We start from the raw sequence: 27506 nt of genomic DNA, 5'->3' as shown, positions 1-27506 counted from the left end.
CTTCTGTTCAGCAAGTGAATCGTGCAGGTCACACCTGTCACTTTCTTCCCATGCATGAAAGGATTCTTTTACGTACACCTTTTCAAGCGTGTCAAAACATTTTGTTTCCTCTTTCTCTTGTTGTCGTTGTCTAGTCCCCAAAGCATGCAAAATGAACTTCCTGCAAATAAAATTTCTCGTGGGATTAAACTCCACTTGCCTGCATGCAACGAGGCATTCAGAAAAGTTTGATGAGAGCAAGAACACTACAAACAATTTTTTTTAGAACCTCATTCCAAATCTTCACATATCATCTTTGTGCCGCAGTGCGTGTGCTTATCCCAATTATTCAAACAAATTCAGGATTAAGCCTTTCAAACTCGCAATGTGCAGTTTTTCTCCAGCATTGACATAAACTGCTGTATAGTTATAAGCAATGGCATGGCACGACTCATTGTTCAATAAATATTTTAGATATGTGGTGGCCGGGTGTTTAGAATTAACACTTATTTAAATACTCAAATGTGAGCAACAAAACAGCGTTTCTATAACCAGGTTACTAAATCAGGAGGTATCGTGTGAATTCAAATAAAAAAGTTCAGCCGATTGAAGAGATACATTCGCTGCTTTCCATGTGCGCTGGCTATGCAAATCATAATACACCATTATGCTATCGCTTATGTAGGTATCATTGCTCGGTTCGGAGCAGTTATTGTGTTTTGAAAATTAGCTTTCAGGAGGTCTACGTACAAATATTGTCCAGCTAGGTAACCTTGGAAAGAGCACCCGAGATGAATGCGGTTGCTTTTTCGAGACAGGGAGGCATAAAACGGAGCATACCAGACTCTCGTTGGGTCAGAATCATACCTTACTCTTCTGAATGGAACCGCTGCCCGAGCTGGCTACCCTTACAAATATTCCGTGCCATCGTGTCTAGTAATGTTGCACCACTCTTTGATCAATCTGTGCCCAGCTCTGTCATCATTCAAATACCACCCTCGATAGGCATCCTCGATATTTTTCAAGTTTGCTGAGTGTTAGAAAAATATCGATGTTCGTTAGCATTGAGCTAAGGTTCACTGGCATTGATAATTTGCCGCAGCAACAATCACTGTTACTGATTCGACCTTTGCCCTTTTATGCGCTTCTAGGGTTTGTTCATACGGGCTATTCTGTCTTTTCTCTACAAATTGCTGTTCCCCTTCGCAGCTTCACCAATTGCTACTTGTGCTACCTCGCAAGTGCATTTATAAGATTTTGTGGTAACGCCGCCCCCCGCCCTCCATTGTGTTTAGAAGCCGGGTTCGAACCCGACCTCGGCGGCTGTGTTTCGATGGAGGCGAAACGAAGAGGCGTCCGCGTGCTGTGTGATGTCAGCGCATGTTAAAGATCCCCAGGTGGTCGAAATTACTCCATAGCCCTTACTATGACTCCCCTTTCTCTCTTTCCACTTTCACTCCCACCCTCATCCTTTTCCTTACGGCGCGTTTCAGGTGTCCACAGAGCAAGTGTGAGATACTGCGCCTTTCCCTTCCTTTGAACCAATTATTATTAAGGCGAGTTGTACCAAGGACAACACGGGATCGAACTAATGATTGTTGCATATGCCAAGCAGCACACCAGCATTGGTCCAACAATGGTTCATCACTGGAAAAGAACGGCATCAATATTGGATTGATATTGGCATTTGGGCATTTTACTACAGTCTCCATTCTTGGCCCATCTTTTGTTCCAAGACTGGTCCAGGGTACAACCAAGGTGGAGCACACCAATGTAGGCATAATATTAGACTTTCCATTCATGCACTATGATTCTTGCCAATACTGTCCAGCAATACACCATCATGGTATTACCAATATTTGTTTAATACCAGATATTCCATTGATGACCCGTTGTCAATGCCAATATCATACCAATGGTTAGCCATTGAAGGTGCACTGGCTAATCCATTCATGCCGCATATTGTCGATACCAATATTCATCCAATGGTTCATGGGTACGCTGGCTACTCCATTCATGTACCATTGATGATGCCAAGATTACACATTTTGTGGCACTGCCTGTGCAGGCAATAAAATTCAGCCTTTTCCATTCAAGCCACATTCGTGACAGCACATCGAACTTGCTGCGGCAACAATGGCCTTTCAAATAGGAGTGGCCATAATATAGCAAATTGCCGCTTATGCTCAACCAGTAGATATTCAAAAATAAGGGCAGGGTTCACAAAAAAGATATTTATTGCAATTGTTACTAGACGTCAGTTGTTAATAGCCAGCGCTGAGGGCTCACACAGCCGCAGCTGGCGGGGCAGTGGCAGACTGAGTGGCCACAGGGGCGTGCAGGGCAGTGGCAGGGTTGGGCAGGGCGGGCTCTCGGGAAGTGGAAGGGGCCAGGGAGCTGGAGAGCACAGTCATAGGCATAGTGTAGGGGGCTGACTCTGCAATTGCATTCAGAGGTGGCATGCTCGGTTCGCCAGGGGAGGATTCAGCATAACGCCTTTTTCTTCCACCCCCTCTGTCACTGGAACCAGGCAGCCACCTGCGAATAATTCCGTGTGCCTCCAAAACATCCACCCCAACTTTTTCGCAAATGGCACCTGCAGAAATACAATGAGGAAACAAAATTTACAACACTATTGCGAGGCACATAAAATCGCGCGCATTATTTTAGGAAGATGTAGAAAATTCCAGGACTCATGTACTGAAATTCATGGCCAATGAAATAAAAACACTATACTGATGAGTGCCAGATTAGTTTCAGCTGCCTTGGGTTTATTAGGATGAAGGACGCACATACATTGCATAGCAAGTGCCCTGCTGCATTTTGATTGCCTCCATAGCAATACGGCTGAGACAGCCAGTGTTTCATCCCACACTAGAATCAGTGCTTGATTGCCGGCTGTCTCTGCATATGACTGGCGCGCTAGTTTGTTGCCACTCCTACGCTTTCTACGACGTGCAAACAGTTTATACTAAATATCGTTATCAAGAGAATGTTCAGCGACCATTCGCATTTTTTTTGAAATGGCTAGATATAATATACACAAGCGATCTAAGCACGCGACTGCTGCACTAGCCGCTGGTTAGCTGATATACGCTTTCGGCTGATTTTGTGGGTAGCTCACTAAAAAGGGTGAATGTCGCTTTCCACACACGGCGAAATCACTAGCTCTGTCTGCATACTTATCACGCATAAGCGTTTATTTACAGCTCTTGAGTGCTGAAGTGTGAACACGGAAATCTGGCCACTCGATCAATACAATGTATTATAATTCTGCTAAAGTCCATAAAACACTGCAGCTATTGAAGTCAATGTTTATCGCTCCGCTGCCAATTTGTCGAGGGCAGCTGCGACCGGGTGCGCACGCTCGAAGAATATTCGATCGTTGCGTCATCTCTCGCCAGAAAATACCTATAGCTGTCACACGGCAGTCCCAAGCGGCAAGCCTATAGTCGGCCCGCGCTCGGCCCTTGGCAATATGGCCGATTAAAACTAATCGGGCCGACCTAGGCCACCCACCTCAGCCCGAAGTCGGGAATTGAAAATGGCATAAGAACGGCCAATTATCGGCAATCTACATCGGGCCGACGGTATGGTCGACTTGGCCAGCCTACTACCGCGCTAGGGTAATGCATGGGCAATGACTTACCCACACATAGCCCAACCACTTCGGTGGTACTTGCTGCCCGGTGGTTTATTCGCCGTCGGCAGTGGACCTCGGGCCAACGAGTATGGCCGACTTGGCCAGCCTACTGCCACGCTAGGGTCATGCATGGGCCATGGCTTACCCACACATGGCCCAACCACTTCGGCGGTACATGCTGCCCGGTGGTCTATCCAGGTATGATTAGTGATCTACTCATCCATGGCCTATGGTTTACCCACTAAAACGTCTGCAGTTCGACTGTGCATGGGCGTTAGCGCTGCGGCAGTATATTTAGATGCGCATCTTCTACTCCAAGCGGGTTCTAACTTTGTGGAATCAGCAATGGTGTTCTCCGGGCAGGTGAAAAGCACCCCATACCTATGTAGCTTAAAAAGGCCTGCGCATCGACAAATGTAGTTTTAAACAGCACTCTTTATTGGTTTTCCTTAAATATTCGAAACAGGCTCAAAGTCCTACTAATAAAAAGTGGCACTTACAGCTTACTAAGGTTGTGAGGCTTCACAGCAATTTATTCCGGCTTTCAGCTTCACTGTTACGAACCATCGCTTGATAGCTGCCGCGGTCTTCCTGGTGAGGACATCACTCAGGTACACGCTCCCTCTCCTCAGGCATCCTAGAAAATATACCAAAGAAAATATCAGCCTTCATTCCGTATTCATATGAATTTTCTAGCCTGTTAAAGTGATAAAAAGCTGTCACTCAAGCAATTATAAGGGCCTTCAGTGGGATCGGTGGTGATTTATAGTCGGATGATATCTGAAGTCAATTTAAATATGAGGCGCACCATTTTTACACATATACTGCTTGCCCATTTTTTATTCGTCCCCTCGAACTGAGAAAAAAAAAAACATAAAAAAATGAGGGAGCACGGACCAGCAAAAGCTTTGCTTGGCTTAAAACCAATTAAAAATAAATAAAAACGAGCAGCAGCTCAAGATAAAAAAAGCACTTTTTAAAAGCAATAGAAGGTATTAAAAAACAAAAAAAAAACAAAAACAAATGAGGTCCATGTCGAAATGTGGTCCACGCTGGTTTAAGAAGAATAAAAGGAAAACCCCAGAAGGTAGCATCCAGACCTGCAAATGAAACAAAACAGGAACCAGAACCAGAAAAGAAGGGAACAGCAGCAAAACCACCGTCACACAAAATGACAAATAACAATACGGAGAGAGAGGCAGACGTACGAAACCCAAAGCATAAACAAAAAGAGAGACTGGGGTAGAAAAGTAAATAGGACAGTCCCCAACAAAGGAATAAAAATCGGGTGAACAAGAGAGAATTGCAGTTTCCTACGGCATTGTAATCATTCGTCCACAAATTAAAGAGAGAAAATACTGATTTTAGAAATAGAAGAGTCAAGCAAAAGAAAAAAATTAAGTGCCGACACCACAGACAAGAGGTAGGGGATGAGAAAGAATTGCAACACTTAGACAAAACATTGAGAGAAAAAACTATGAAATCTAGTCTGATGCGAAAAGACGTCCGTCACTATGTCAGATTATATTAACCGAAAAATGCACGGGTAAGAGAAACGATGGAGGAAGAATCATAAAAAAAAAAATACTGTACCACTATACCGGACTCGTGTGACAACCGCAGCAGAAAAGGCAAAATAAGTAAAATGTCACATATCACAGAGAAATAAGAAAACAAAAAATAACTCCACTCATTTCATAGCAGTATGCATGCTGCCCATACGGACCTGGCTGAGTGCCTGCAGTCACGGGCACATCCAGGAAAACTGAAAGGCAGCCTTAAGCACTCTGCTCAACACAGGAGCACGGAGCCCTCCCCTGTGCGGAGCGTGGTAGGGGGTCTTCAGGACCCTCCGACGAGACCCTCGCCCCCACCACAGTCAGGCTCAAGCACAGGATCAGCAGATCGTCTGCTGGTGCTTGTAAAAACCAAGATGGAGAGTTGGCGGAATCGAAGGGCACGCCGCGACGAAATACCAATGGACACGTAGAAAGGTGATCCAGTAGGCATAAGTGACCTGCGCACTACAGCCATAGGCGCCTCCATGCAGGCAAGTGTGCGTGTCCGAATCAGACAGGCTGAAAGGAAGAGCAATCTTCCTCCTCTGTACTGAGCGTGTTTGGGGGTCGGCAGGAAACTCAGAGGAGTCCCTCATCCCCAGTCTTAAGTACAGTACGGATCTGACGGAAACCCACTGGTGCTTGTAGAGCCAAGGATGGACTGTTGGCAGCAGCAGCGTGCACGCCACAACAGGAAACAGGTCAAAAATGCACTCAAGTAATAAGGCAGCCAGAAAAAAAAAGAGAGAAATAAAGGGTACCTGAGAAGAAAAACAAAGGATTCAAGGAAAATATTAGAGAGAAAAGAAAAGGAAATCAACTCAAAATGATTACGTACATAATTGGAACGCATGTTTCGAAAAGAATATTTTTTCATTTCATTTCATTTTATTACCTTAAAGGCCCCTAAAAAGGGGTGTTACATAAGGGGTGGGAAGAGCAAAAATACATAACCACAATAACAGGAAAGTTTTGACACTATCGATGAACTGTGGTGTGCAAGTGATGAGAGCAATGTTGTCCGGAAGGCCGTTCCAGTCTGCAGCTGTTCGAGGAAAAAAGGAATTTGAAAACGTGACGGTACGTGAACATGGACGGGCAACTTGTAGCTGATGGCTGGTGCGATGAGATATGCGTGTGGGGGGAAGAATATAAGGTGCGATGCGCATAGGACTGTGGAAAAGTTTGTGAAATAAAGATAGGCTGGCAATGCGACGACGGAGCGATAAGGGGGATAATCCGGATGCTGTTTTTAAGGAGGAAACGCTGATTTCTTAAGAATACGATGAATGAATAAAACGAGCGGCGCGATTTTGAACAGATTCGAGGGCACTAATGAGGTAAGCTTGATGAGGATTCCAAATGGGCGATGCAAATTCTAGTTTGGACCTGACGAATGATTTGTAGGCTAATAACTTTATGTGTTCGGGAGCAGGATGAACATGGCGCTTTAAGAAACCTAACGTCCTGTTAGCTGACGATATTATGTTAGTAACATGCATACTCCAAGAAAGATCGCTACAAATTGTTATGCCTAAATACTTATATGATGAAACTAGCTGTACGGGAACTTCAGAGATTACGTAAGGAAAAACAAGAGGGTTACGGCGACGGTTAATAAACAAAAGATTACACTTACGTAGGTTAAGTTCCATTAGCCACTCGTTACACCAGTCTTGAACAGCATTAAGATCGTTTTGAAGAGAAGATTGGTCAGCGGTGGTGAGAATAGCACGATACAGTACACAGTCGTCAGCAAACATACGTATGTTAGATGTTACGTTTGAGGGCAGATTATTAATGTATATTAGAAAGAGTAGTGGGCGAAGCACAGACCCCTGGGGGACGCCTGACGTTACAAAGAGCGAGTTAGAGTTCACATTGTTAACGGAGACAAACTGAGAACGATTAGTTAAGAACTCTTCAATCGACTTCAATATATCGGGGTGTAAATTTAATCGGGAAAGTTTTATCAGTAGGCGTTTATGAGGTACTTTATCAAAAGCTTTAGCGAAATCTAAAAATATGACATCAGTTTGTAGGCTAGAATCGAGGTTAGCATGCAGGTCATGAATGAATGTAGAAAGTTGGGTCTCGCAGGAGTAACCTCGGCGAAAACCGTGCTGAGCAGGATGGAAAAAATCGTTGGAATCAAGAAATGCCATGATGTGGGTATAGATGACATGTTCCATGATTTTGCAAGGGATACTAGTTAGCGAGATGGGACGGTAATTCATCCGTGAGTTCTTGTTACCTGATTTGTAGACTGGAACAACCTTCCCATGTTTCCATTCTTTGGGCAGTTGACCTGTGAGGAGTGACTGAGTGAATAACAAGCACAACAGGGATGGACATATATCTTTGGTGTTAATCAGTATTTTGGCACTGATATTGTCAATTCCAGCCGAGGATGAAAGTTTAATGTTTTCTATTACTGACAAATTTCCTGTTGAAGAAAATGTAAGAGAGGGCATGGTATCCTGGATAATAACCGGGTTTGAAGGAAATATCGGATCTGTTTCATTGGTAAATATGGATGAAAAGGCTGTGTTGAACATATTGGCGCATTCAGTTTCACAGATGGTAGCACCTGATGCGTCGGTGAGGGAAATAGTGCGTGTGTGCTGGGGGTTAATGACTTGCCAGAACCTTCGGGGTTAGTAGTCAACATTTTGGGCAGATCGGTATGGAAAAGCGTGGGTTTAGCTTCTCGAATCTTTAATAAATACGTTTTTTCAGCTGCGTAATATTTGTTCCAAGCGTTTTGACTCGGGCGTGACTTGGCCGAACGAAAAAGACGCTTCTTTTTATTTTTAAGACGTTTGAGTGTGTTTCTGAACCAAGGATTTTGAGGGTTAGTTCGTATATTTATGTTGGGAATAAACCTGTCGACCAAATCTTCAATTTTCTTCTTAAACATGAACCAGTTTTCGTGGACGGATCTTTGATGAAAGTTAAATTGGAAACCTGGTAAAAATGCACGAAGTTCATTATTTATAGCAATATAGTTCCCTTTATCGTAAAGTCGGATTGTTCGCTTACATGTTGCGCGTGAAGATGGTTTAATCGTGAAGCCGGCATGTATGACTTGGTGATCGCTGATACCTGGTAGATAGGTAATAGAATGAACGTATTCAGGGCTATCCGTTAATATTAGGTCGATAATGTTAGAGCAGACATCCGTTACACGGGTTGGTTCGGATATTAGTTGAACGAGATTAAAATTAAGGCAAACGTCAAGAAAATCATTACCATCCCTGTTACCTGTAGCGGTTGGATTATGCCAGTCGATAATGGGAAAATTAAAATCTCCGAATAGGATAGTGCATGTGTTAGGGTGCTTGGTTTCATTTTCATTTATTGCGTGGTTAAGTTTTTGAGGAAAGTCTGGGCTGCTAGGAGGCCTGTAGAAAACGCCTATCACAACTGACTTTGGTGAGGCATGACACAAGACCCATAATATTTCAATATCCGATGAAAGGTGAATGACCGTGCATGATAGCTCCTGCGCAGTTGCAATAAGTACCCCCCCCCCTCCCCTTCTATCTGGACGATCTTTACGGAAAACGCGGAATTTGGGCAAGTCGGCAAGGACTTCACTATCAGAAACGTCACTACTCAGCCACGTTTCTGTCAAGATTAGTAGGTTGCTGGAGGATGATGTGACGATATTGGAAATAATGTCGCGCTTTGAAATCAAACTTCGGATGTTAGTAAAGATCGCTGAAAATGAAAGTGCTTGTTGTGCATGTTGAGAACAGCCTGTCGATTGGTGATGAGGTGGTTGCTATTTTACCTCTTTTACGGTTTGTGAGGATTCTTTGAACGTGTATCGTTTGGGACCAATGTGTAAAGTTTTGAAGCGCAAGGAGAACTTGTCGGTTACTGACCTGGCAAAGGCTACTAGATGTTTGCGAGCGTTACGTACAGGAAGGGAAAAATCTTCGCCAATACTGTAGTCGGTGCCTTTTAGTTTGGTGCCTAAGGAAAGGATGTTTTCTTTCGTTTTGGATGAGGTGATTTTCACGATAATCGGCCTTTTATGATCAGTGGAGTGGCGTCCAAGGCGGTGAGCACGCTCGATTAGATTAGGTTCGATGGCAAATTCTAGTTGGGTGGAGCAATGGCGAATGACTGTTTCTTCCGAGTCTGCATATGTTTCAGCGGGGTTAGTGTCGGGTATGTTGTAAATATGAGGTTGTTGCGACGAGAGCGATTTTCAGCATCGTCCATACGTGCTTCCAGCTTGTCAATCTTGCAGGTAAGTTCAGAGTTCAGAGTTTTCAGGGCGTCTATTTCGGAATGGAGAGTGGGAAGTGAAGCGTAGTGTGATTCCAGAGCGTCCATGCGTTTGTTTAAGTCACTTAAGGTTGTTTAGTAGTCTTCAGTTGTATTTTAATGTCCTGTAGCTCGCAGATTACTGTAGCTTGGCCGGCAGTTAGTTTCTGGAGCTCGGAAAGTACGCTGTCGGTATGGTCGGGGCCGGGGTTAGTTTCAACATCCCCTGACAATAGCAAGAGAAGACGGATAACACGCAAACATTCGGCAACAATACCACAGCAGCACTGAGGGCTCGGCAGCTGCATTAAGAAGTAGTTACTGTTTTTTTTTAGCAAATAGGGAGAACATATTACTAACCTGCATTGTGAAAAGCAGAGGATTAGTAGACTGCGCTGTCGCACAGCTACCGAGCCCACAGAGCGGCGGTGATGACAGCATGCTCTTTATGAAGATCAGCTGTGTTGATGTTCCTGGTGATGGGACTGGCCAATGAAGATCCTCGATGACGTACTCTGGCGGCGGTGAAGGCAGGTGCAACAATGGTGATCGCGCAGGTTGACAAAAAGTTCCATCTTCATGGCGCATCAGGGTCACGGGAGAGACGGACGTGCAGGCTGCAGACGGCACAGCGGCGAGAAGCAGGTGAAGTGCGAGGGTAAATACCTGCATTGTGAAAAGCAGAGGATTAGTAGACTGCGCTGTCGCACAGCTACCGAGCCCACCAATATATATATATATATATATACCGGGTGTCCCAGCTAACTTGAAACAAGGGTTACAAAATAATATATTTGAGGTAGGTCAGTGAAATCAGTTGCATACAACTACCAGCCTACTTGCGCACTACAGGCAATTTTTTGTTTCGCAATTACTTAATTGGCTAATTATGTTAATTTTTCTAATTTAATAAATATCGACTTTAGATCAAACATGTGAATTGGAAACTTGTAGAGCACCTTCAGAAACCCCCATTCCATTAATTGCAATAAAGAAAGTTTCACGTGTACCTTTTTATCCGGGCTCAAAAGAAAGCCCGCGAAATACGAATAATACCACGTGACTAGCGCATTTGAGCGCCGCGATTGTGGTGCTCTCAGTCGTGGTTTGAGCGAACGAAATCAGCTGCGGCCGTGACCCGATTGTCCCGTTCCAGCGGCAGGCAGAAATGTTGGCGATGGTTGGAGCGAGCTCGAGCTCGCCCGTCGCCACCGCGATCTTGGCCAGCCCTACGCACCGCAGCAGCTTACATCACGACAAGCGGATGGCGATAAAGAACCGGCAAATGAAGATGCAGCGCTAATTTTAGTCGAGTCACATGATGTCATCTCGCCCCTTTACCCAAGCCTGTATGCGCAGATTCAGTGGCTGATACCGTATCGCTCATCCGTTTGTCGTGACGTTCGCTGATGGGAGAGAAGCAGGCCTTGTTAGAATTCCGGTGTCGGCTCGCCGCTCTCGCCGCTACTTGCATCGTCACGTGGGCCGGCTGTCTGAAGCGGGCGAAGAAGCCATTGCAGGCATATCGGCCTGCCGCTTTAACGGGGCCAAGACACGGCCGCCGCTAATTTCGTTCGCTCAAACCACGACTGAGAGCACCACAATCGCGGCGCACAAATGCACTAGTCACGTGGTATTATTTGTATTTCGCGGGCTTTCTTTTGAGCTCAGAAAAAAAAGATACTCGTTAGACTTTCTTTATCGCAATTAATCGAATGGGGGTTTCTGAAGGTGCTCTACAAGTTTCCAATTCACATGTTTGGTCTAAAGTCGATATTTATTAAATTAGAAAAATTAACATAATTAGCTAATTAAGTCATTGCGAAACAAAAAATTGTCTGTAGTGCGCAAGGAGGCTGGTGGTTGAATGCAATTGGTTTCACAGACCTACCTCAAATGTATCATTTTGTATCCCTTGGTTCAAGTTAGCTGGGACACCCGGTATATAATATATATATATATATATATATATATATATATATATATATATATATATATATATATATATATATATATATATATATATATATATATATATAATGGATTAGGACAGAAATAAAGAGAAAAAGAAAACACATAGGTAACCTTTCAGAGGAGACACGTAGAAAAATAAACCCTGTGGCATATAATTTAAAGAATGCGAAATAACAAGCAAATAGTTTACTTAACAGAATGATGTCAGCGACAATAGTCAGGTATAGTGCTGCTTATGTGTTGAACCATTTGAATTAAAATTGCACAAGCGACAGGATTCCGAAGCAACGTCAGGTATTGAGACGTTGTTATGTCTGATGAGCAAAAAGACTTCAGGCGAGCAAATTTGATCCAAGAGATAAAAAAAAAAACATTTCGGAGGCAGGCAACTGAAACCAGATACATATTGCTGGAAGCTACCTTGAGCGTCACCGAAACGTTTTTGTTTGGAATCCTAATTGACATTATCTACCTAAATTACTGATTAATGACTTACACAATAAATGGTGTTGCTACTTTGAAGGGTACCGGCTCAAACCACGTTTGATTTGTTGCGATAAAGAACCCTCACGTCTGCATTTTGAACGCCAGATACAATAGAAAACCACGAAAATACAAAAATCAGATTCCCGGACAATACAATTGAGGACTTGGCTTGGCTCGACAGCCCTGTGTAGCGTTAGGCCTATAAGTTGCGTATGGTTTCTTCGTCCGCGACAGCACATTCGTTCAACAAGACTGTATTTGTATTTTACAGCTGAGAAATACTTTTCCTCTCATTTATATCCTTACCGCTTTGTAGTCATTATCCGCATTGCAAAGTTCGGCGCGCTCATTGTAACTCGAGCCTTCATGTGCGCCAAAGGGCCCACGAGAAGCAACCCTCGCCAGCATATCACCCGTATTACTCATGCATGGGGTCAGCCATCATAGCGGCAGGTTGTTTAGTCCGCTCAAAATCATGTTGTGAGCAGCACAACTAAGCTGCGCGAATGGGCTGGTAACGGTTTCGGTATCTACATAACCCGGAATTTATCTGCAGGTTGAAAAAAAGGGACACATGATGTTTCTAACCGCAAATTGAACCAGGGGTTTCCGAACGCGCTCACCGACTCTGTAAGTCCTATTTATTGTCTAAAGTGAATATTTAATTAGTACCTGGAGCGAATAACCACACTTCCCTAAGTACAAAATAAAAATTTACCGCGCTGTCCTAAGTGGCTGCCAGCAATGCGCCACCGGTTTCCATCGCCGGTTTCTAATGGTTTATTTCTAACCTTTGGCTCAAGCTATCGGGCACAGCAGGTGTAATGTAGCTTTAAATAAAACCTGCAAAAGGTCATACATATGGGTATATTTCTAAGCTTTATAGATTTACCTTACAAATTCTACGAGAATCGCGTCACTGCGGCCTTTCTTTAAAATTGACACGTAACAGCGCTATATTCGTGGCTAAAATAAAGTACTCAACGAATTAATTCAGCTTAGCAAGTGCAGCTGTAACAGAAAGTGAGGGCTGGCGACACCGAAGGTGTGCCTAGCTTTCAAATTTTCTTAGATGGCACAACCGTTCGAAATATGAAATTTTAAAAATAAGCCCTTGATATTGGCTTTCCCACAGCGTATTTGGGTGCCTTAGATGAGAAACATAATCGAGGTCCCATGACCATCTTTCGTTTCAAATGAAATTCTTATATGTGGTGGGCGAATATATAGACACAAAGGAATTAACCTTAGTTTTGCAAGATATGGCGTAGTTTCCTCGAAAAAAAAAAATTTATATGGTATATCTCTAGAGGTAGAAAACGCTATTTTTGCCATTTCAAAATATTGCAAGTTTGGATACCATGATTTTGTCATCTACTATTTTTTACTCACTAAATATATGCCAGGAAGTCTCCTCTTCGTCCCGCGGGTAATTATGAAGAGGAAGAAGTGCACAAGGAACATGCCAGTCAGTGGCATCGTGATCGCTGCGCGTGCTGGATCTGACTGTGTTCGCTCCCGCTGTGTTCGCCGCTGATCTGCTCAGTCCTGCTGATCAAGTCCTGTTGATCTACTGAATAAACCCCCCATTCTTACAGCAGGTTTTACATTTACAAACACTATTAGAAACCTGTTTTGTTTTTACAGTTGAGTTATTAAAAAATCGCCAACTTTGCTTAAGGAGCAATACGCTGCAAAAATATTCATTTTTAACCTTATGTACTGGCATATGATGCATTAGGTTGGTTGCACTAAATATGTTTTCACTTCCTGACGCATGTTCTTAATTCCAGGCAGTATTTGGAGCTCCAGACCACTAAGTGTGTTCTCCACAACGCATCAAAATCGCTCAGAATTCGAAAACAGCAGTAAAGGGCAAATTTGCGGCAAATAAAAAAAAGATCATCTTCGAGTTTAATTCAAATCCCTCTCAAAAATCTTCAGTACATCAAAAAAATCACGGACTAAAACGTGTTGCGTTATACTGTTTAAAAATATAACATTAAATATTAAACCGAGTGCTTGTGCTGATAATGGCCAAATTCAGCCTGTATTCTTGCAAGATCCAATAATATCTTGGCACAGAAACTATTTCTCTACATTATCTAGGTTCCATTCTTTATTTCTGGAAAAATTTGAAGCTCTAGATTTGTGTGTTTTTCTGCATATTATTTTGAATTTGGACAAAAGTAAGAAAATGGTAAAATAAGGAAAACTGATAAGAATTGAAGAAATGGCCGCAACATCAATTTTTATCGAAATCTGTGGAAACAATGCAAAGTAGTTTGTTAATAGGAGTCAGTAAATATATTAAATTCCGCAAAATGTAATATTAGAAATATAAAAATGCCTGTTTTTGTTCTTTAGATGTGCTTATATGGCTCCCTCTTATGGAGTAGGCATCAAAACTTCGATTTAGTATTTGCTGAATGTAGTTACATTTTACCTTAAGCCAAATTTAAAGCCTTGTCAGCGCTTATACACCGTTTTTCTGCTTCTGGGACAAATACTTAATATAGCTTAAAATGGTATTAATTCACTATTTCTGTGAATTTCTTGGCAGAACGCAAGTGAAGGCTGAACTTTTTCTCTGTCCTGCATTCTTTTTTATTCCTAGGTGCAATAGTATTCAATCTAGGTTATTAATATATTATTCCCTTTCTCAGCTTTGACCACCACTAACAATACTATATTTTTGAAGATTATTTTTCAACGTGTAATTTTTATAATTACAATCATAAGCAAATCGCTTTCCAGCATAATACTTTTGGTGGCGTTACAGAGAACACACATAGCAGCTTAGAGCTCCAAATTCTGCCTTAAATTAACAATATGACCTGCGTAATAAACACAGAATATTTTAGTGCAAACAACGTAACGCATCACGCCATTATGTAAGGTTGAAAATTAACATTTTTGTAGCGCGTTGTTCCTGAAGCAAAGTTTGAGATTTCTTACTAAATCAACTGCATCAATGAAACACACTTTTAATACTTCTCATACAAGTAAAAGTCACGCAGATGTGGTGAGTACAAAAAAATGGATGACAAAATTTTACGCAAGCAGCCGGCCTCCAAACGTGCAACTTTTTGAAATTACAAAAACGGCGTTTTCCAGCTTTAGTGATAGGCGTTTTTTTTTTTTCGGGAATACTACGCCACATCTTGAAAACCTAAGGGTCACTCCTTTGTGTCGAGACATTAGCCCACGACATATGAAAATTTAATTGAAAAAAAAATAGTCATGGCACCACGATTACTGTTCCTGTCCGAAGACATCCATATTTGTTTTCATTTCGTCTCTTCAAACAGGCTGGTTTAGGAAATGCAGTGAATAAAAACATCATCGCATGTAATAAAGATTTTCGCGCTATACGTTATACCTAAAGCCACCTATATTGTCACAACTGTCATCCGTTATTTGTAGCTGAAACAACCTCACAAAAGGGATTCGATTGCAAATTGTTCGCTAGTTAAATAGACGTACGAGATGACACACGTAAACTTTGTAGAATACAATTTAAGAAAGAGCAGATACAACCTACAGGCGAATAATGCTATGATATGGAGCATAAGTAACACTCCGGTTAACAGTAAAAAAGTAAACTTTTACCATATTAATATATTCGACAAACTATTGCATGTCCACATAGGAACACAATTAATGAGCTCATCCACGCATCTAATGTCTATGGGCATTAGATGTGTGGATGACTTCGTTTTATTCCAAATTCGTGCGTCACTCAAAATAATTGAACGAGAAAAAATTTAATGTCTACACAATGTTCAGCGACTATACCACAAAATATACTAAAGTGCTTCATATATAGTCACATCACCTAGCAAGTGAAATGGGACAACAGAAGTAATCAGACACTAACCCTGATGAGCATTTCGCTTTTGTGCCATCTTTGTAAGTTCTTAGGCAGGCTTTTCCACTGATTATTATCTTCTTTATTCCCCTGCCAACCACAGGACATATATTTTCTGGGGGTACCGAACTGTTGGTTTTCGCACCAGTGATACAACTCAATCGATCCATTTCTACGTAGAAAACACTCTCGATGCGCATCTAACAAAATTAAAGAGTGTATGTGTAGGCTAAATCATTCACACATGATAAAACAATATGATTTGAACAATGAAACCAAATGATCACACCCAGAGCAACAAGAAAGTGGTGGAGAGATAGAAAATGAAGCTATGAAAGACGGTTGCTTGCTGAACAAAGCCAATAGCAAGAGGTCTTGCGTCTATAAGAATAGCCAATAAAGTAAGGCACGTTTAAAGGTGCATGCAGCAGTTCAAAGTGATGCAGTGTTACCTTTCTTTTTTACTGCAGTGATTGGTATAAATGTCACAGCAATTGCTAGGCACCTCAGGTAACCCCATTGAAAACCTCATCCAAGGTACCGAGCAGCAGTGGCGTGTTATTTGCAGCTGTTAACGGAAAGGCAGGCTATCCTATGAGTGCATGCGCATTTCCTCCTTTTTGTACCTTGAATAAAAGAGACTGAACAGTGAGTGTTGTAAGAAGTGCAGCGTCCCTAAGAATGGGGAACAAAATTAAGTTTTGCTTTTATTAAACAGAGGTACAAAAGGAGCAAATATGCCTGCAATAATAGCATGATGGCCTACCTTTTGATCAACAGCTGTAAACAACCTGTCACTGCCAGTCGGTTCCTTGGATAGGATTATCAATACCAGAGCTTAAAGCCAAGAGCAATGCGAGTAATATTTATTGCGGTCATGGCCGTAAACAATTCTAGTGGAACCCTCCATTACTGAACCTATTCAACCGTCCATTTATACATATCGTTCATTAAAGAACCATGCACTTCATATTAAGTTGCTCTTTTTACTCCCAATTGATTTCCTATAGAATTAGAATACGGGGATCGCTGCTTCGGTTTCAAAATTTTTGTACGATGGCTAGGATATGCACTTCATGCATACATTACATGAGGCACAAAGAGCTGTAATTGCCGAACAGGCGGACCTGACGTCCCGTCCCATTTCGCCAGAAAGTGCGCGCCGTGATCGAGCGCTTCGCGAGCGATATATCTCGGACGATATGTTCGCCTCATACCGGCCGTCAATTTTTTCTACAATGTGTCCCGCGTGCACGTTGTTTACTTTGCAGTGACAGGAACGCAGTGCACACACGGCTTATGTGCCTTTTTGCTTGTATTGTTATTTTCCCCCGCCTTCGAAGCGCGTCTGCGAAATCGCTCTCCTATCGTCGCCGCTTCCTGAGAACGCCCTCACCTGAAGGCGCGTGCTCAGGAGGGGGGCGTCGATTAAGAAAATTTTGAAAAGGGGCTCACTTGCGTGGTTCATGGCTTTCAATTCCTCAGTATGATATTAACCACAATAAAAGTGAAGGTTCCTTATGACCTAATTATAGTCTTATCATCAAGCGGCATCACGCACATAGTGTCCGCCCCACTGTAAAATTCGCTTGCACAGACCGCACGAACAGTTTTCAAAACATCGTCTGAACATCTGAAAACAAAAAACTGCCCTTAACTCTGAATAAAATCTAAAACTGAACGAACATGGCTTCCTGCGCGCAGAAGAGACACGGTCAAAAATATATGTACAAAGCCGGGCGCCTAGTATCTGGTTACTAATTGATTGCGGCGCGCTGCGCAGTCAAAAAACTTTGCGCAAATGGCTGCCTGCAGTGTTCTGTCGCGCGCTGGTGGCACACACACCTGTTACGCACGGCTTCTCTATTTTCGACGAAAATGCTGTTCATATCGTAGCCAGCAAACAAGTCCACGCAATTGCTTGCATGTAACCCGGACGAAAATTCGCTTAGTTCTTGAAGTCATGCTTTGCGCAGTAGTTTCGAGGAGAATACGGAAAGAGAACATTTGGGACTGGTAGGAGATTATATAGAACCAATTCTCAAGCAATGGCATGCTGCAAAGATATATACTCACGGTCTAAGATGACGGCGTTCACTGAGTCCGATAATGCCGATGGTATCCCGCCGTTGCTGTAATCCGCACTCCGGCGACATTTCACAGCTCAGCTATTCACTGATATGTAGCAAGCACAAACCGAAGCACATGGACTTTTATAGGCGCAACAGAAAATTATGCACAGCACAAAGAAAAAGAAAATTAATGAGGAGAGAAATTAAAGAAAGGTTTAAGAAGCTGTCACAAGTCTTGTAGCGTCTTCAACAAGCTCTGAAATGAACGCTTCGGGAGGAGGCCGCACAGCAGCGCAGCTGGGGATGCTTTCTGTTGTGTCTTGCCCGTAGACGCGTAGGCGAGGGGGAACAATGAACCGCTCAACCAGTGCGCGATTCCCGCCACGGTGTTGTGTTCGCAAGGGCTGCGCGTGGGAATGAAGGACCAACGACCCTCTCGACATTCCATTCCTCCTTTACCCAGCCCTCTTCTGCTCGCACCGGCCAGCCGTGACTTCGGACCGTGCCGATCAGCGGCCGCCAGCGCGCACCACTCGAGTCGATTTCTAATAAATAGTTTTTTGTGTGTGTTCGCAAACGCAATGTTTTTTCAAGCCAACCACGGACATAACATTTTCTAAAAAAATAGAAAGCCCCCCCGTCTATCATCCACATACTTGCGTAACTCTATAGAGTTGGTGCATCGACAAATGCGCGCGTCATCTTTCCCCTCCCGTTCCCTACCTAATATCGAACAAAGGATGATCGTCCGACCTTTTATATTTACTTAAAATTATTATATATTGTTGCGTGATGATTGATTAATTATGTCGAAGAGGCGGAGTTCCGAGCTTCTCTGCTGTTCTGGCCATCTTTGGTTATAGATTATACAAATTATGTTCAAGTTAGCTAGCTGAAATTTATCTGACTAAATGTATACATTTTTTATTTGTATTCAGTTAACTTTCGCTTTTCCGGTATGAGAAGATGTTTTTATAAAAATTCTCAACATCGGCCCAGGAAACGAAATGTTCCTAATTTGCAGGTCTTTATTTCAGAAAAGGTTCATGGTAGAGCAGCAATAATTCCACACTATGCTATGTTCTCAGCACAATTATCCGCAAACAGCTAAAGCTTATATTTATATGACATTTGAATACAGAGATACGATCGCGCTAATTTACAGAAAACAGCGAACATTGAAAATTTTTAGGAAAAAAAACTTTTAACATTGTTTAAACTTTTTCTACCTACTCTACACTATCTCAGCTTTCAAAATTATTAAAAACACCTTGCATAATTTTGTTGATAATTTTCTTGCGCTAGTAATTATAGCCACTTCGATAAAGCCTCTGTCCTATTATAGCGCACCGCGCAGTTCTGAAGATTCTACGGAATTTGCGAATTGTTCAAGGTTTTTAAATTTTGGCATATAATTTTGTAACAGGGAGAAATATACATACAAAAGAGGAATAAAGATATATACATTGAGGAACAGCCAAGGAGCCAGGCAACGAGGGCCCCGGTTCGACGCACTTCTTTTTATTTATCATCATCAGTCTGACTATACCCACTGCAGGGCGAAGGCCTCTCCCATATTTCTCCACTTAACCCGGTTCTGTGCTAGCTACATCCACTTGGACCCTGCGAACTTCTTAACCTCATCCGCCCACCTAACTTTCTGCCGCTCCCTGCTACGCTTTCCTTCCCTTGGAATCCAGTTTGTCACCCTAAGCGACCATCGGTTATCCTTTCTTCGCACTACATGTCCTGTCCATGTCCATTCCTTCTTAATTTCCGCTGGAATGTCGGTAACTTGAGTTATTTCTCTGAGCCACTCTTCACGCTTCCTATCTCTTAATGTTACCCCTACCATTTTTTGTTCCATAGCCCTCTGGGTTGTCTTTAACTTAAGTAGAACCCTCTTGGTAAACCTCCACGTTTCAGCCCCATAAGTGAGTACAGGTAATATGCAACTGTTGTATACTTTCCTCTTGAGCGATACCGGGAAGCTGCTAGTCATAATCTGCGAGTGCTTGCCAAATGCGCTCCATCCCAATCTTATTCTTCTTGTTATTTCTTTTTCATGGTCCAGATCTGCGGTTACTACCTGTCCTAAGTAGACATATTCGCTTACTACTTCCAGTACTTCGCTACCTAATGCAAACAGCTGTTCCTTCGCGAGGCTGTTGAACATTACCTTAGTCTTCTGCATATTGATTTTCAAGCCTACCTTTCTACTTTTCCTGTCTAGGTCATCAATCATTATTTGCAGTTCATCGCCCGAGTTGCTTAGCAAGGCAATGTCATCAGCAAATTGCTGATTACTGAGGTATTCTCCATCTACCCTTATCCCTAACTGCTCCCATTCCAAGTCTCTGAATACTTCCTCCAAGTAAGCTGTGAATAGTACTGGGGAGATTGTGTCTCCTTGCCTAACTCCTCTATTTATGGGAATTTTGTTACTTTCTGCAGAACTATGGTAGCTGTGCAGCCACTATATATATCTCCCAGTACTTTCACGTACGGCTCGTCTACCCCCTGATTTCGCAATGCCTGCATCAGCGCCGAGGTTTCAACTGAGCTTTATTAATTTTTATTAATCTTCCACAAACGAGCGCGCCAATTCGTTTTCAGCATTCTCCAGATGTAACAATATTTATTCGGTCATGTTTTGTCTCGACTCCGCAAATTGACGGTGACAGACACAGCAATGAATGATTCAGAATCAGTTTTGTACGCGTAAAGTCATGACGCGCTGTGGCATCAGGCAACACACAGACGTTTTTTGCAATCACCTTCACCTTAACGCGGATTGCACAAAAAGACGATAACGTTCAATGAGCAAGCAACGTATTCCAAATAATTTTAGTAGAATGAAAAAATTGTAAAGGTTATGGAAAACTACCTCATTAAAACAGTGTTTCTGGGCTGCACTCGTTTTTTCGAATGACTCGACAGCGCACATTATTTTCATTCCTGTGCAGTTTCTTTATTCCTTTGCCACCGTCTAGCGCCATTGGAATGATCGAACTCTAAACTAATAGTCGGAAAAAAATAATTTGTTGTTTATTGCCGAAATATATGTTGTGCGCCATATAAATGTACCGGGGCTTGTCATGCTCGCAGTCTGCGCGAAAAACTGTCATTTTATTTTTATTTTTTTTTACCCCTGTATGAATGCGCAAAACAAAAATGGTAACCTCGAGAGTCATCCGGCTTTTCATTTTTCAGAAATTACGTCTAGAAAGTACGCACATCGTATTCGGTCCTTTCTCCAGGTCAACAGACGATGCTGCGCGTAGTTCCTTTGGATAATGCAAAAGCACTAGAAAAAAAAACATCGCTGAGAAAATGGTCATTTGTTCCTTCAACTTGAGGCAATGTTTTCCTTCTCGGCAATGAAAAAGCTACCTTCTAATCACTAATTTAATGTCACATGATCATGCTATGGCGACACGATTTCGTTTTGTATGCGCATTCTTACTGACAACTGTATTTGTACTAGAGGTTGAGTAGATGCAGGGATATAATCGGCGTCCAATACAGGGATATTAGGTCGTGAGTGCTAGCCGGTCTGGGGTATACATATGTGGTCGCACGGTCGTGATATCATCAGATATAATTGTGCGACAAACGTATGCGCCAGCGACGAAATCTGCATGCATGCCAATAGCCCAAAACCGTAAACACATATAGCTGACTCCCAAAAGTGCGCCGCATATGAGCGCCCCGAAAAGACGAATCTCGACAGCTGCAGCGGTACGTGCTTGAATGCGTTATAGTAATTGTGATCCCGTACGTGGTACTCTGTGAGGTCGGAACGATCGGCTCAAATGTTGTCGGGACTAGATGCCACGGTTTGGCGTCCAGTGCAAGTGTGTTAAACAATAAAAATGCAGAATATGTTTTGATTGAATGGTCAACGAAAAACATTCACTTCGGCAGCCCATTAAAGCTGTGTTTTTAGGATGGCAATGGCAATCGGGAGATCCGGGGACAAAGTGGTCCATCGTGGGCGGTTTTTATACAGGGATAGCTAATATTGCTAAAACACAAGACAACTTGGCCTATTACAGCCAGTTTTAAAAAACGAAACGGTCAACGTCGGAAGAACACAGGACACTTTGGTCAATTGTAGCCAGTTTTAAAAACGAAACGGGCAACTCCGGAAGAACACAGGACAACATGGTCCATAGTAGCCAGGTTTGAAAAACTGAACATCCAATACTGGAAGAACAGAGGATAACACTGTCCATTGTAGCCAAGTTTAAAAACCGGAACCTCCAATGCCGGAAGAACACAGGACGACTTGGTCCGTTGTAGCCAGTTTTAAAAAACGGAAAACCCAACGACGGCAGAACGCAGGACAACTTGGCCCATTATAGCTAGTTTTAAAACCCGGTGCGACCATTATTGGAGGAAACCGGCAATCTCGGTCCAATATAGACATTCTGTATGTACGGCAGTGCCAATATCGGGAGCTCACTGTACATCTTGGCCCAAGCTAGCTAGTGTTGGATATTGGCAGCGCCAGCACTAGGAGAGCATGGGCTAGTCTGGGTCATTGTTGGACATGGTGTTGACTGGCATGTCTGATGTTGGGAGCATGCTGGTAAGACTAGTCCAATTTAGGGCCACTGTTCGCTGTCGTACTCACAACTATTAGCGAAAAAACAGCGCAGCAACAACGAGACACACGAGTGACAAGCGCTACTTGTCTCTCGTGTGTCTCGTTGTTGCGCTGTTTTTTCTCTAATGGATAACCAACACGCCCATGCAGCCGTTGTACTCACAACATTGGCCCTATGCTTTGTGGGCGATGATGCTGGGATGAAGATGATGGGCTGCTTAGTTACTAGATTTGTCGGCAGGCGCTGGTGTACGATAAACTTCCACAAATAAGGTCTGTTCACATATGTATATTTAGGAGCGCAGCTTATAGGGTGAGGTAAGGAAGAATTCGGCGGCCAAGCCACGTTGTTCTTGTTTGAGGTATTTTGGACACAATCAGCATTAACGTTAGCTTTAATTGCGAGATACCTGATCAAGGACAATAGCGACGTGCCACGACAATTCGGTCTGAATCCTAATTAACTTTGCAGGCCGGCGAAAAATACCACGTCCGCATTCTGCTGCGTGATTCAATATCCGAACGAATGCTGGAAAGAATGAGCCTGATACGTGTGGGCTATGCTGCAGAACACTAGTAAAATCCAACTGAGAATAATCAACGCAAAGCCCCTAAAGGCGACTAAATAGTCACAACTGGGCTGCCATAGGCACTCGGCTACACGTTGCCTGCGAGTTACTATTTGGGGACAATAAATATAACGCAACAGAAATGAAGCTTGTATAAGGAAACGTATGAGCAACACTTACTACATACAGCTTTGCAGGGAACAGTCCTGGTATAGAAGTAAACTAGCCACCTTGCATTTACGAATATAATATATGAGTATAAAGACCAAATAATAGTTGTAGTTCTTTTACTGCTAACATTATGCAAGATGTTATGCGAAATATATGCTTAAGTTATAGCCCGGTACTATAGCGGCATAAATTGTAGATGAAAAGTTTTTCTATAGTGATTTCATTTCGGTTTTTATACACTAAAACTGGCTAGGACATAAAAGTGACATCTAACACAGGAGCAATAAAGCGCATAGTAGACTCTGCTTATTTGCGCAATGTGATTTCACTTCTTGTGGGAGGCTGGATTAGGAATGTGAAAGAAAACACCGAATTAACATTTATATTGCATTATTGTAGGGTTATCCACTGCGATCTGAGAAAGTCATTACAGCAAGCACGCAGACTTCCAGGTGCCTTGTCCTTCCTTTCGACACGATTGAGCAAAACGGGCAGGGATCTTTGTGTCTTAGAAATGATCAAAAGCGACAGGCTGGTTCCTTCCTGTTGAAGCTTTCACGGACAAGACTACGCTGGAGTCGCCGGCTTGTTCATAAATCTCAACTTCTTTGTTTTTCAGTTTCGCAGACTGGCATGGGCTGCTTCTTGAGCCTTTTCTATGTACATGTCCTTAGGCATGATGGCAAAGCCACTGTCCTTATCCAACTCCAGCACCTTGAAGGTTGCATCTCTGTGGGGCACTCCGTCAGTGATGACAAGGCTGGTACTTCCTTTCTTGACGTTTTGTAGAAGGAACTCCACTGCATTCATGATACAGCTATTGACGTCATACAGGGTTGTTTCTCTGCAGCTGTCAGCTCAAAAGAAAGTGGCTCCGTTTTCTCTAGACACAAAGGCTCAATAACGTGTGCCCTACAAAGAAGACACAGCCAACGAAGCCGCGAGCTAACGTTTACTTCGATTTGCCCTAGCCTACACAGAAGCTGTGGTCTCCACTCTTTCGGGAACCAAGATACGCTCCTCAGGCATCGAGCTAAAACAGAGCAGCAAAGCGTTATGATCTCCGTTGCAACGACTTTATAAAAAAATTGAACTAGAGAGAGGTCCGGAGGCTTCACAGCAAGTCAAAAGAGGCAACTGAAAGAGTCCTCATCATTACCGTATGTGGAAACTAGAGGTGGCACTGAGGCCCATCTGTTTCGTAAGCTGGGAATACTGGTTTGCCACAAACGATCGTTTATACCTTCGTGCTTCATGATTCTATTGAAAGGTGGCGCACTAAAGAACGCCCACAGGGCAGTTGGATGCAAATGCAGTTGTGTTGATTGTTCAGCCACTAACACTGGCAAAACGATGGGCTTTCCATAAAGTCTTCTGCAGTAAAGGAACGATGTATGATATTGCAACCGAGAACTCAGTGTAGTCGCCAAGCACTGTTAGGATTTCGACCATACCTTTGACTTCGAGCAAGCAAAGGTTGTTTATAGCGACCTGAGCGTTTATAAGAAAATACCTATCAAGTTTCTGGCAGATACAATTAATCTCCGTAGCTTTAAACTATCCCAAAGCTCGCTTCCTTCCTCTTATCTATATTTGCAACACCAAATAGTTCGCCCTAGTAGCTCCGCGAAGATTGTTTTTCTCCTCAACTCGTGTGATTTATGCGGATTATGTAATACAGCAACACCCTTTCCAGCAACAGTGAGAGGGAAGATTCGAATTGCTTCTCTTGTTTCCCCTCAGTCACCGACGAAGATGCTGATTTGACAACAAAACGATTGTTGCTCTCATAATACCGGTCGGAGTGTCGCAAGTTTTTCTATATCTATATGTTTCATTCCTACATGACTACACCCTTGCATACATACATACATACATACATACATACATACATACATACATACATACATACATACATACATACATACATACATACATACATACATACATACATACATACATACATACATACATACATACATGAACTTTATTGCGAGATATATATACATGTTAAACCCCACGACGTTTTGGACGTTAAACACCGCAAACCAAACCAAACCTTTTATAACATGGTTCTATATTTCTATTATCAATACAAAAAATTTTGTTTTTTATTTAAAGATCGCAATTCTCCTTTTAAGTTCAGCAAAATACTGTCTCCGCAAAGAGAGTTGCTTGTGACACACTTGAAAAGACGTTTAGAATTAAGTGTACAGTTGTCCTTAAACGGACATTATCATTTTACCAAGATACTATCCGTTCTGCTGGAAGTGATGGTGTTCTTATCCAACGCCTCAGCTCTTGTACCTACTAACATAGCTTGATATATAACTATATATGGCGCGGCCAGTCAAGACCGTTATCCAAAAGCACTGGTTATTGGCGCCGTTTCGCATTATGCGCACCAAAAGCAAGGTGTTCGCAGCAATGATGCACAATTCTGCAATGCAGTCTGCGCCACCAGGCTCCCGCTTCATGCACCGAATTCTGAGAGGATATCCCTGCCACAACCTCCACAACCTGTTGTGTACTTAAGGAGGTAAAACATATATGTGTAAAAGAATTAGTTTTCACGAGAGGAACGCCAGAATATAGGTAAAATTACAACAGCACGGACAAAAACGCAAGCCGCGAAATCGCAAAACCAGAAACCCATTGAATGGCCGCATGTACAATGCGCTTAACATTTCTGCGGAGCACCCCACTTTATTAAATTTGAATAAACTTAGCCGATATTGTGGATATGTATACTAAAAATCCCATGTGGGTTGAAAGTTTATGTGGCACTATTATTATTACTTAATAGCCCATTAGTAGTGCTCATCGAACGTCACTTTACTAGAAAGCCGATGAGGTCCTTCAGCACTTTGCACAGCAAAGGATGATGATTACGTACTGTGCAGTGTTGCAGGGGAAATAAAGAAGGTGAGTTTACCGAGAAGCAAAACAACCTGAGTTCGATTTAATGCCTGACAAACAACGTCAGAAATGGTGTACGAGGCAAGCCGCATATGTTCGCCTGAACTTATTTCCGCAAGCGTGCGCAGAAAGCTATTATCAGAGCAACTTATAGGGCAAAGGCGCTGGCACAAAGAAGGCTACGGTTAGGATTATTACGCATATGCCTGCGCGACCAGTCGTGCCGAGGGCGCACTGCTCTGCTTTCTGCAGGTTGCCTCAATTCGCGCGTGTTCTACTGAGGGCGCGCGCATCGAGGCACCCCAGCTCTTAGATAAATGAGCGCCCCGTTACGTGAAATCATACCAACGCAGCAAAGCACCTAGTTTTGGCGCTCGCCGTGAAGCGGCGCTTCTATTATTGACTTTCATACGACGCAGTTAAGGAAATGCAACAGCGCCAGGAGGGGAAGCCAGTTAGTCCTATAGACCTTTTCAAAAAGTGGTCGTGGGCGCGGCCATATTGAATACTGGGCTGTGCTCCTAGCACAGGAAAAGTTGAGGATTTCCTCTCCTAAACCCGCCCCGGATCCCAGTCAAACCGGTTTTGCCGAGGCTCGTGAAAAGGTCTATATATTGTGACGAGCATTCTTTGTCCGACGACCGACGAGCACGTTTGTTGCTATCGCCACCCCCGAGTTGCTTAGTTCTTTTGCGGGCGCAAGTCAGCCCAATAGAGAGTTTCTTCAGTGCAGTCATCGACCCTTCATTTGTGTCGTCGACCTTGTCACCCCTACGTGACATCTGGTGGAGGTGATGGGTAGTGGCATGAGTAGTCTGGTTGAAGTGATCGCTCGTAGTGGTGCATCCGGGTATCCAACGTCTTCTCGATGGTCGATGCTTCACTCTCAAATTCTTCCACAGTTTTCGGCGTGTTCCGGACAAGCCCCGCCAAAAGAGACACTTTAACTCCTCGCATTCGCAATTTCACTCTCTCACCTTCGGTCATGTTAGGGTCGGCGCGGCGAAACAGGCGTTTCATCTCCTCTACGTGGACCAGGACGGGCTCGTTTGGTAGTTGAATTCTTGATTGGAGGAGGGCCTGAGCTCTTTCTTTCCGGACAGAACTTGCAAAGACCATCAAGAACTGTGCTTTGAATATCTCCCAATCCTTGAAAGAAGTATCGTGATTTTCAAACCAAACTCGGGCATGTCCTTCAAGAACAAAGTAGACCTGCCTGAGTTTCGCGGCTTCGTGCCAGCCGTTGAATTCTGCCACACGATCCAAAAGGTCCATCCAGTCTCCCGCATCTTCATCCGGTCGACCGTGGAAGCAGGGGGGCTCACGGGGTTGGACGAAAACAACCCGTGCTGTAGTAGGCCGGGCCATTGTCA

Source organism: Amblyomma maculatum, chromosome 5 (assembly GCF_055883805.1).
Source record: "Amblyomma maculatum isolate TAMU_Amacu chromosome 5, ASM5588380v1, whole genome shotgun sequence".
Classification (NCBI taxonomy): domain Eukaryota; kingdom Metazoa; phylum Arthropoda; class Arachnida; order Ixodida; family Ixodidae; genus Amblyomma; species Amblyomma maculatum.
Note: the sequence above shows the minus strand (reverse complement) of the source record.